This window comes from Limulus polyphemus, unplaced genomic scaffold (assembly GCF_000517525.1).
Source record: "Limulus polyphemus unplaced genomic scaffold, Limulus_polyphemus-2.1.2 Scaffold1488, whole genome shotgun sequence".
NCBI classification, from domain to species: domain Eukaryota; kingdom Metazoa; phylum Arthropoda; class Merostomata; order Xiphosura; family Limulidae; genus Limulus; species Limulus polyphemus.
Genome location: NW_013667098.1, coordinates 223,865 through 233,526, shown reverse-complemented (window position 1 = coordinate 233,526; position 9,662 = coordinate 223,865). Strand labels below are relative to the sequence as shown.

The window sequence follows — 9,662 nt, the reverse complement described above, 5'->3', positions numbered from 1 at the left end:
GGGGGGCAGTTCATGATGTCATATCCAAATCTAAGTTCCACGGGTTTTAAATTCTATTTAGGCAATAAGAATGGCTGAAAAGTCTATCGCAAAAATGAAAGTTGTGGTTATTAGTGTGTCATAAATTATTACAGTTTTAAATGAAATTTTTAAAGACATAATATAATATCCTCACAAATGTGGCAAGGCCATTTATTATTATTATTATTATACCTTCAGTGAAATTCAAAGTATTGTTTGGCCACAAAGTTACTGTTTAAAAGTTAGACCGTATTAGTATCAGGTTACAAACTCTGGAACCATCTACAAACCTCATACACTGGCTACTAAAAACGAGAACACCCATAATGTTAAAGCCTGTAACTGAATATCCAGGTGCTGTTTGATTCCAACTTCAGCTCAAGTGACAGAAATATGCTAAGTTTACTAAAAATCCACAATGCAACCCAAAATATACGTCGTCTGAAAATCTGCTTAGTTAAATTTTCTATTCAATGACCAAGTTTCCCACGTTTCATGCGAGTTATTTGCAGGTTCTTCAAAGCATTTTCAGAATGCTTTACCTCACTTTGTTTGCAAACCTTCAGAAATACGAGAAGCCACAATTTGATGCATCTTATTCAATGAGTATACTACTAATCAAAACTCACAATTAAATCTATAGTGCATATTTGTTTTATATTTATACTTGCACTTACATGATACAACTAACGTCAACTAATTTTACGAATGTTACACATATTTATGTATATTAGCCACACCCACACCTTATTTCACTTGGATAAAATATATTGAGTATATTTAAGTCCTAATCATCCTACAAAATGTAACTCAACATACCAGCCTAAAACAGAACTAAAGCTCTCATGTCACTTGAACAGTTGTTTTAAATAAACTGCAAAATAACAACTGCATGCATATATTCTATTATTTTGTAATACAGTAGAAATATTAATGACAGATTCCAAAGTTGTTCTGATTTTCTTGTAACTTTGGTGTTACTTCGCTTCAGTTGTTAACTATATATTTTGCAATATATATATATATATATATTACTAAATTCTACACGTGAAAAGGGTTTCGTTCCATTTCGGAAACCTGTTGAAAAATTCTAGTGTGAATTAACCACACAAACAAAGTTTAAGGGTTACTTACATATGTATGGTCTAATCCACCGGCTGGCTGGAATCTATTTGGATCTACTGTCTTGAAACGTTTACTGTTTTTTCCCTTATCAAATGACGAATTTCTGAAGTGTGCCTGGATGTAGTGTACGGATAAAAATTTGTTTTGCTTCCAAAACTACTAATGATAACATACAATCTGGCGAACTACTGTACATTGGAACACATACCTCAACTTCCTCATTCTTCGAAATGTATCCACACACATACATACCTAAGTTGTCCTGACTTTACGTAAGCCAGATCTTATTTTTTACCATAATATTATGCATATGCTAGCTATTGTTTGGCTTGAAGTTCCGCTTTCTGCGTTTCTGGATCAAAGGCTTTGCTAGAAAAACAAATATTTTCTTCCTCGATCTTAGGTACGGAATATAATAGAGTAAATTGATAACTGCACCCCTCCCCCCCCAAAAAAAAAATCTGGATTTTGGTCAAATTTTTGGTACATCTGTAAGTTTTTACTCGAACAAAATAAACTACGGAAGTTTATATCATAGCCAGAATCAATGGGATTTGTTTTTGTTTTTTTTAATACAAGCCTGCATTTCTAACATTATAATTAAACCACCACGCTTTCCCAAACTTTATTGTTGCCTAATTCGTCTTTTTTTCTTCTTCTTCTTTTTGTAGAAACGTTTATCACGTAACACAATTACAAAATGGTTGTATGTCGTCATAGTTTCTGTAAAACATATTTTGTCATTGATAGTAAAAGAATGTAATTAATTGCCAAACTTTCTTTGCAGACATTTTGTTCCAATCATCTTCTGCAACTATACTAATCTCTTCTTTTACTTCATAAAATACTATTTTAAATACCTTTTACTGACAACTCACCGTTACTCCCTACTTTTATGTTATCAATAATCTGGTTTTCAATACTGGGTGTTATTCCCATTTTATACAACACAAAAAATATATGAAAACGGATATGTAAATATAAACTAAAAGAAAAAAAAACGTCACTCGCTCTTGAATTCTTAAGGGAGAATAAACCAATTACAGACAATCTTTGTTTTAAAATGTCGCATGAAAATTTTCTCTCACATCTGATCATCACGGAATAAATTCAAAATTCAGTGTGCAATTCAATTTTTTTTTTCATGTAACAATTCAAGATCGAGCGCAGAACCTCTCACAAGCCACGAGAGTTCTGATTAATCAAATGAATTAAATAATTTGCACTGTTAGATAATCCCACTGAGGCTTCTTTTTAAAACTACTCAGACTACGACATAATGAAATCGTGACATTTGCCTGTCTGTGCATTTTTTTTAACTGCCAAAAATTATAATACGTTTCAAAAAACATTTTTCTTCTTAGATTTCAGCAGAATTAACAATGATACGTTATTCATCATCACAACCTCAGTTCCACCTTCAACACTAAACGTGATTTTTAGATATTTCACTGATGTTTGGTTATGTATATACACATCGCATTTAAAAAAAGCAAAAAACAACAACAAAGCACCTTTACATGGGGATTCTACACGATCACCTATATAGGGTAGGTTAAATATTTGTGTATTTATGACAAAGCTACTAAGGCTAAATCTGCCCCTGTCCCTAATTTTGAGCTACCAACTACAGGGAAGGCAAGCCCTTGCAACATCCACCACCAACTCTCGGGCTACTATTTGCCAACGAATAGTGGGAGTAACCGTAACATTATAGCGCCACCACGGCTGAAAGGGCGAGCACGTTTGATGCCAGGTTTCGGTCCCGCTACTCACAAATTGCAGGTCAAGCGCCCTAGCCACCAGGCCCCGGTTAAATATTTACAACTTCGAGGAACAATTTCACTCGTGTATAAACTGTTGCCATTAACTTCTGATCAGAAAAAGCTACCTAGATAGAATTAACAAATAAAAACTATCCCAGAAACGAATATAATTATAATTTAAAAAAAAATTATTTATAATAATTAGAATGAATTGACTAATTACTTGAGTATTCTCGCTATTAGCGATATTTTCGGGTGCAATGTTCTTCGATCTAGAGAACAGCTCATCACCTTATTTTGTAACTCATTCACACAAAATTATTAAAATTTCACTGTGTGGTGAAATAATGGTAAAGTATGTTGATTTTTTTTTTTTACATCACTTTTCCATTTGGCATTCATTCAAATTAGCCAGTTAACTGGAATTCTATTGTTAATCTCTGACTAAAGAGTAACCAACCGGGTGTTTATATAAACTGCAGCGGAGACAGGTCAAGGTTTTTATTCATTATCATCTATCAATGCTGTGTTTTGCTACAACCTCAGAATATCAATGTAAACCGCGATATGAGACCTTAGCTTGGATAGAGTTAGCTTGCTTTGTAGAGAACAGTAAGGAAGCCTTACGAATATGTACGTGTAAATCCCGTCTTCCAGCTAGCCTGAACTCGCTATACATTTTTGTTTTGGTTCACTTCTTTACACAATGACATTATTAGAAATGAAACATGTTGGAACGAAATTTGAATTATTATTCATCAAAGAACGTTTGGCGAGATCGTTTCATCATTCATGATGATGATCATAGAGTTAAGTATCTCTCCCCCACTCAATTTCTATTATGAGGAGAAAACCACCTACACAAGACTTTAAAATTATTAGTTAGATTTATATACCACCTGTGTATTTAAAAGGTTATTTATGTCAAATACGCTTTGGTACATATATCATATGAAGCAAGTGACGTTTTGCTTCTGAACTGTTTGCGAGACTATGTGTTCGAATTAAGGGAAGGGCAGGATTGCACTAAAAGCTACAAGAATACTATTCAAGGATATGACCCTAAAAAATGTGGTTTGTTTGTTTTGTATTTCGCGCAAAGCTGCACGAGGGCTAACTGCGCTATCCGTCTCTAATTTAGCAGTGTAAAGACTAGAGGGAAGGCAGCTAGTCATCACCATCCACCGCCAACTCTTGGGCTACTCTTTCATCAACGAATAGTGGGATTGACCGTCACGTTATAACGCCCCCACGTCTGAAAAGGCGAGCATGTTTGGTGTGACGGGGAAGTGAAAAAGTGAAGAAAAAATCAGTGTTTACACAGTGTAATATCACATAAACATGATTCGAGAATAATATTTATAGCATTTGCTACATTTTTAAAAATAGTCATGGAGGGAGGAAGAACCTGACCCTCCCAGGTCGTCCAACGACTGAATACCGATCCAAAACAAAAAGTTCGCCGAAACCATTGTCTCCTACATACGAGCTGAGATTCATAAAGTGCACGATGCCATGAATAACAGCGTTAATTAAGCAAAATCTTTCCAAACTATAACCGATATATATATATAGCGAAATTCAATCGAAAATATTGAAAAATTTGACAACGTATCTCAGAAGCGATTATACTGCGTGTAGTTTGGCTGAACGTTATCCTGTAAACAAATAATTTCCTTAAGAATGCATGTTAAAACTAATAATTCCCGACACATTCACCTTTGAACCTGTTTGTTTTAACGCAAAGATACACAATGAGTTATCTGCACTGTGTCCACCGCATGGATCGAATCCCGAACGTTTTCCGTTATAAGGTTAACATCTTCATGCATAAACGAAGAATTGCAAATAATTATGTACATAAAATGTTGTGAGAAACTTTCTACGAATCATAATTTTGGTACACTTTTTTTTTCTTCTTTTCTTTACTAAGTGAATATTCAATATAGAAGCTCGTTAATCATTACGACTTGTTCTATAAAACATTTGTTTGCTATTATTTTACATGCCGGAAGTAATGAAGTAGTTCAGCTGTAGAGAGTGGAACCACCTCCGTCGTTTCGTATTCATTATTTTCCTTTATTCCACTTCAGTTGTTAGTTCATCAGTGCATGATCCGGTGAGAAAGATTCACCTTTCCACTAGTAAAACACACCTTAGCTACAAAAGGTTTGTAGAACCAGTCGCATGGTAAGACGGGTTTGCATTTCAATGTTAGACAATAGACTTCTACGGAGTAACTAACTATACATTTGATAAAATACTGAGTAAATTTCAAAATTTGTTTTTCTTTTCTCGGCATTTCTTATTTACAACAAAGGTAATTTTCCAAACAATACAGTAATCAGTAGATAAATACCCATTGTTGCTACAGTAATCAGTAGATAAATACCCATTGTTGTTACAGTAATCAGTAGATAAATACCCATTGGCTACAGTAATCAGTAGATAAATACCCATTGTTGTTACAGTAATCAGTAGATAAATATCCATTGTTGTGAGCAATCCAATAAAAAAATCTTAGGTGAAGACATCTACAATTCTTTTCATTCGTCTTCATTTATGAATAAATAAAAATTGAACTTTATATTCAATCTACTCAACGATATCACGAAAACGAGTTTTATAAATGTTTACATTTCTATCTCTATACGTAGTTTGTTTGAATATATCGCAAACGTGAAATTTTTTCAAGTTCTGCTTAAGAAAATTTGTAAAATTAGCCTGGTTAGCCTGTGAAAATGAGATTCCATGGTTCGCCCCCCCCCCAAACATTACTCCACACTTTTTGGGCTGTGGGTGCGTTATAAGTGCGACAGTCAAATCACACTATTCAGTATGACGTGAGTGTAGTCCAAAGTGGCGGTGGGTGTTGTTGTCTGCCTTCCTTCTAGTTTATCAGATCACAATTAAGCACGAGTAGCGCAGATAATCCCCGAGCGGTGTTGCGAGAAATACAATAACCAAATTTCCTTAATCAGATCACAGATTTCTGTTCATGTGTAGCGTAATTTCTCACGAATTGTTTTTAGGTTGTTTCTTATCTATACAAGATATAGTTCGTTTCAATAACCAAACGTTATTACTGTGTCCACAACCCCTAAAAACCCAGTTTAAATTAAGTACATTATACTGTTTTGTGGTTAACACGCAAACAGGGAGTCAATAAAAAAAAAAGGAAGGAAATCCTGAGTTACAGTTTGACCTTTCAAATATCTGAGATGTAGCAATTCCATGTATCCGTTCTATATAAAACCATCACTTAATCACTCTGTCAGTTTAGACTATTTTTTTCTTTACTTTAGTTTTATGCCTGACAAACTATTTAATTATTCTACAGACTTAGAAGCTTAGGAACTTACAGCCTGCCAACTTCGTTTTTTTTTATGTTTAATTCTTCTATCTTGGGTAAATGTACCTAAAGCATATAAGTATCAAGTTTTAAGGAAACATTTCCAAATACCCTTTTCATCGTGAAAGGATACACACATCTATACAATAAAGTTAAGGAAAATTTTGCATTTACCACTAAAGTAATTTCTGCTGAACAACTATTTGAGGGTGCGTTATGTTCGAATTTCGCGCAAACCTACTCGAGAGCTATCTGCGCTAGCTGGCCCTAATTTTAAAGTAATAGACTAGAAGGAAGGCAACTAGTCAACACCATCCACTGCCAACTCTTGGGCTACTCTTTTGCAAACGAATAGTGGGACTGACTGTAACATTATAATGCCCCCACGGTTGAAATGGCAATCCTGTTCGATGAAAGGTTTCGATCCCGCGACCCGCAGATTACGAATCGAGCGCCCCAACCACCATGTTATGCCAAGCTCCAGTACGAAGCTTTTACAAAATATAATTAAATGTTCTAATCACCATTATGGTATACGGGTACAAGAAAAATAATGGAGAAATACATACTTTGATTTTGTTGCAATTTCTTTTAGAATTGTATAACCAGCATTTTACAGGCTGAAACTACCTTAGACAACATCGGAGCACATCATATATTCGTATAACCGACACGTACACAGAAAGACGACAAACTGGTAAAACTACTATAAATGATTGCTTTTTCTACGCCAACACAACCCTGGAGACGGAGTTTGGTTCTCAGAATATGTTAAGAGTGATATGATTGGTCAGCAGACATGCTACGATTTATACGAAAACAAAAGTGATAATGTTAAATGTCAACTTTTTTTTTTTCGGTTCGGGAACTGAAAATCACAACAGATTATTCTCCATTTTGTTCCATCTTATCTGACCTGAAGGAATTGATAAGCATATCTATTTCTCAAGTAATTTGAAATTTTCCGGTCGAGTTAGTAAAATAAAATTATTTAATACACTAAAACTATGTAAACTAGTTTTTGGTTATGCATAAGAAAATACTTGCACGACACGCATTTTTCAAACCAAAAGCAGAAGAAAATCCTTAACTGGAGACACAAACGTGCATATCTAAACTTGAACGATTTATATTTGTTGCTAACTGTAATAACATTTCCATATTAAATAATTCTCACGTACTTGGCGTTATTCGTATCGTGCTTTGTTTCTCGTGAAGTCATACTTTTTCTGTGTTATTAAATACATACTGTAAAACATTCCATTATTGGATAACTATAAACGCGATGTATTTGTAGATATAATACAGATATACGCATTGGTTCAGTCAATTCGTTTAAATTATTAAGATTCCACTCGGATTGTAAAATGTCATGGGTTAATGTTTCATTCAAGTCCTCGTTTGACATTTTAAATAAAGAAAAAGCACATGCAAGTAGGCCTATACACACACGTGCTTAATAAACTATAGGGATGTTTAACTAACTGGGGCACATCAGTTTATAGAAACAGTTAAAGTGAAAAACGGGAAGTCAGTTTTGACAAGTCATTAGCTATGTTCGTCAATACAATGCAGGACAGAGAAAATCGTTTAACACAGAACCTCCAGCCTTGTTAGCCTCAGCGAAAAACCTTTACAATATGCATTTGAGACCACAACCGAAGTGGAAACGGATGTGCGATAATACACTGCAGAATGAAAACATAAATGGAAAATACACACACAGTCAGAGCCCCAATTATCCAAGCATCAAGATGAAGGCTAAATCATAAAAGGAAGTCGTACGTCCAGCAAATGGGTATATATCGTTTATGGGGCCAACTTTCAACATCTAGAATACAAGTTTATATCGAAGTTCATATATCTATATAAACTCACTGTGAAAGTCTAACAAGCGCCTGAGAATAAAGTTGTTGTTTTTTATATAGAATACACAGAATAGTAAACAAACACTTATATTACACGATTCCTTTGTTAAACAATTCGCATGTTACTGTAATGCACATTTTATACTGGAAAAAAGTATTGTATAGTGCATTTCTTCGACACTGTTACGTTCATTCTAACGTAACAGGATGAATATCGGTGATATTCAATTAATGATGTTCTTTCTTAAACCTAATTTTTTGTTAATATGATTTTTTTTCGTACGTGTACAAGTAATTTAAAACATCTTTTGAAGCTCTGCTTCAATAGCCTTATACTTTTATATGGATTTTTCAGACTTATCATTGGCGGGCGTATTAGGTACACAATGAACTATACAACCCCCCCCCCTCCCCTTTTAAGCCCTTTTTATACCTCCTACAATAGGGTGTAACTGGTGTAATAGTTTTTATTTGTATGGTGTCTTTCACTAACCACAGTGAATCTTTATTTATATACGAGTTGAAGAACATGTGGCACTGATATGCTACTAATTTGTTTTCTAAATCACTCGCCAGATAAACTTATGATATTAAAGAGGTCTTACCCTTTATGTCTAATTGAGTTTTCCGTTTTTCTGTATAATAACAATCGTAGTTTTTACATATTTCGTTTAAAGGTTTGTTCATATTTGATAAGAAAACGCACTATATAATAGACCTGTATTTAGCTTTCCATATAGCATACTTTCATATATCAGTTCATGAGATTTAATACTCTGTTCAAACCTCTGCCTAGAATTTAATCTAAGTTTCAGTTCTATTGGGTGGAATGGAGGGTTTGTACAAGGTTATTATTCAATGTGAAATAGATTTTTTTGAATTACTTAATATCCAGCCCGCAACTTTGGATCTGCACATACTCCAACTCTGGCTGATTTAATCCCGAGAATACAGTGAATCATTCCTACAGATTTAGCCACAAATATTAATAGCCACAGAACCGTTAAACATTAACCAATAGCTTCAAAAATCCAAGCAAATCTCTGTTGAAGGTCATAGAATTTTCAATGGAATTTCGTATAATATTCAATCATGGTAAAAAAGTGCTTTATATAAGCACCTGAAACTTCTATATATTATACCTAAAGGACTTTAAAAATCTTTACTCCTTCCCTTCCCAAATCCTTACTAAAAACTTGAAGTTACATCTTCAGCATACACATAGACATTGCAGGCCTCATAAACTGACACAACAAAAATAAGGTTTGTTAAGAAAAAATAATTAATTAGCTGTTGCTTTATTATATAAATAGACAATTAAACATTACTTATACCGAAATGCTAATTTTGAGTCGCAAAAACAGCACATCTTACTTGCATTTTGAAGCATATATTAAATTACTAGTAATACTAATGTTAGGCATGACAAAAAATATTAATCACTAGATTTAATTATTCGTCTTAGGCTATTACTAATGGTATCGTGCATATTACTGTAGCGTAAAGTATGCTAGGCCTAATCTACACCTA

The 9,662-nt window shown here is 34.0% G+C and overlaps 1 protein-coding gene across 1 annotated transcript in view; it reads right to left on the bottom strand.

The window, feature by feature from the left end:
- LOC106463805 (PTB domain-containing engulfment adapter protein 1-like) overlaps positions 1-6,938 on the bottom strand; it is a 25,797-nt gene extending 18,859 nt beyond the window's left edge. Inside the window, exon 1 of the mRNA XM_022391417.1 lies at positions 6,834-6,938. The gene's annotated coding sequence lies outside the window, so the exon portion shown is untranslated. The remainder of the gene's footprint in view (positions 1-6,833) is intronic.
- Between the last annotated feature and the right edge of the window lie 2,724 nt (positions 6,939-9,662).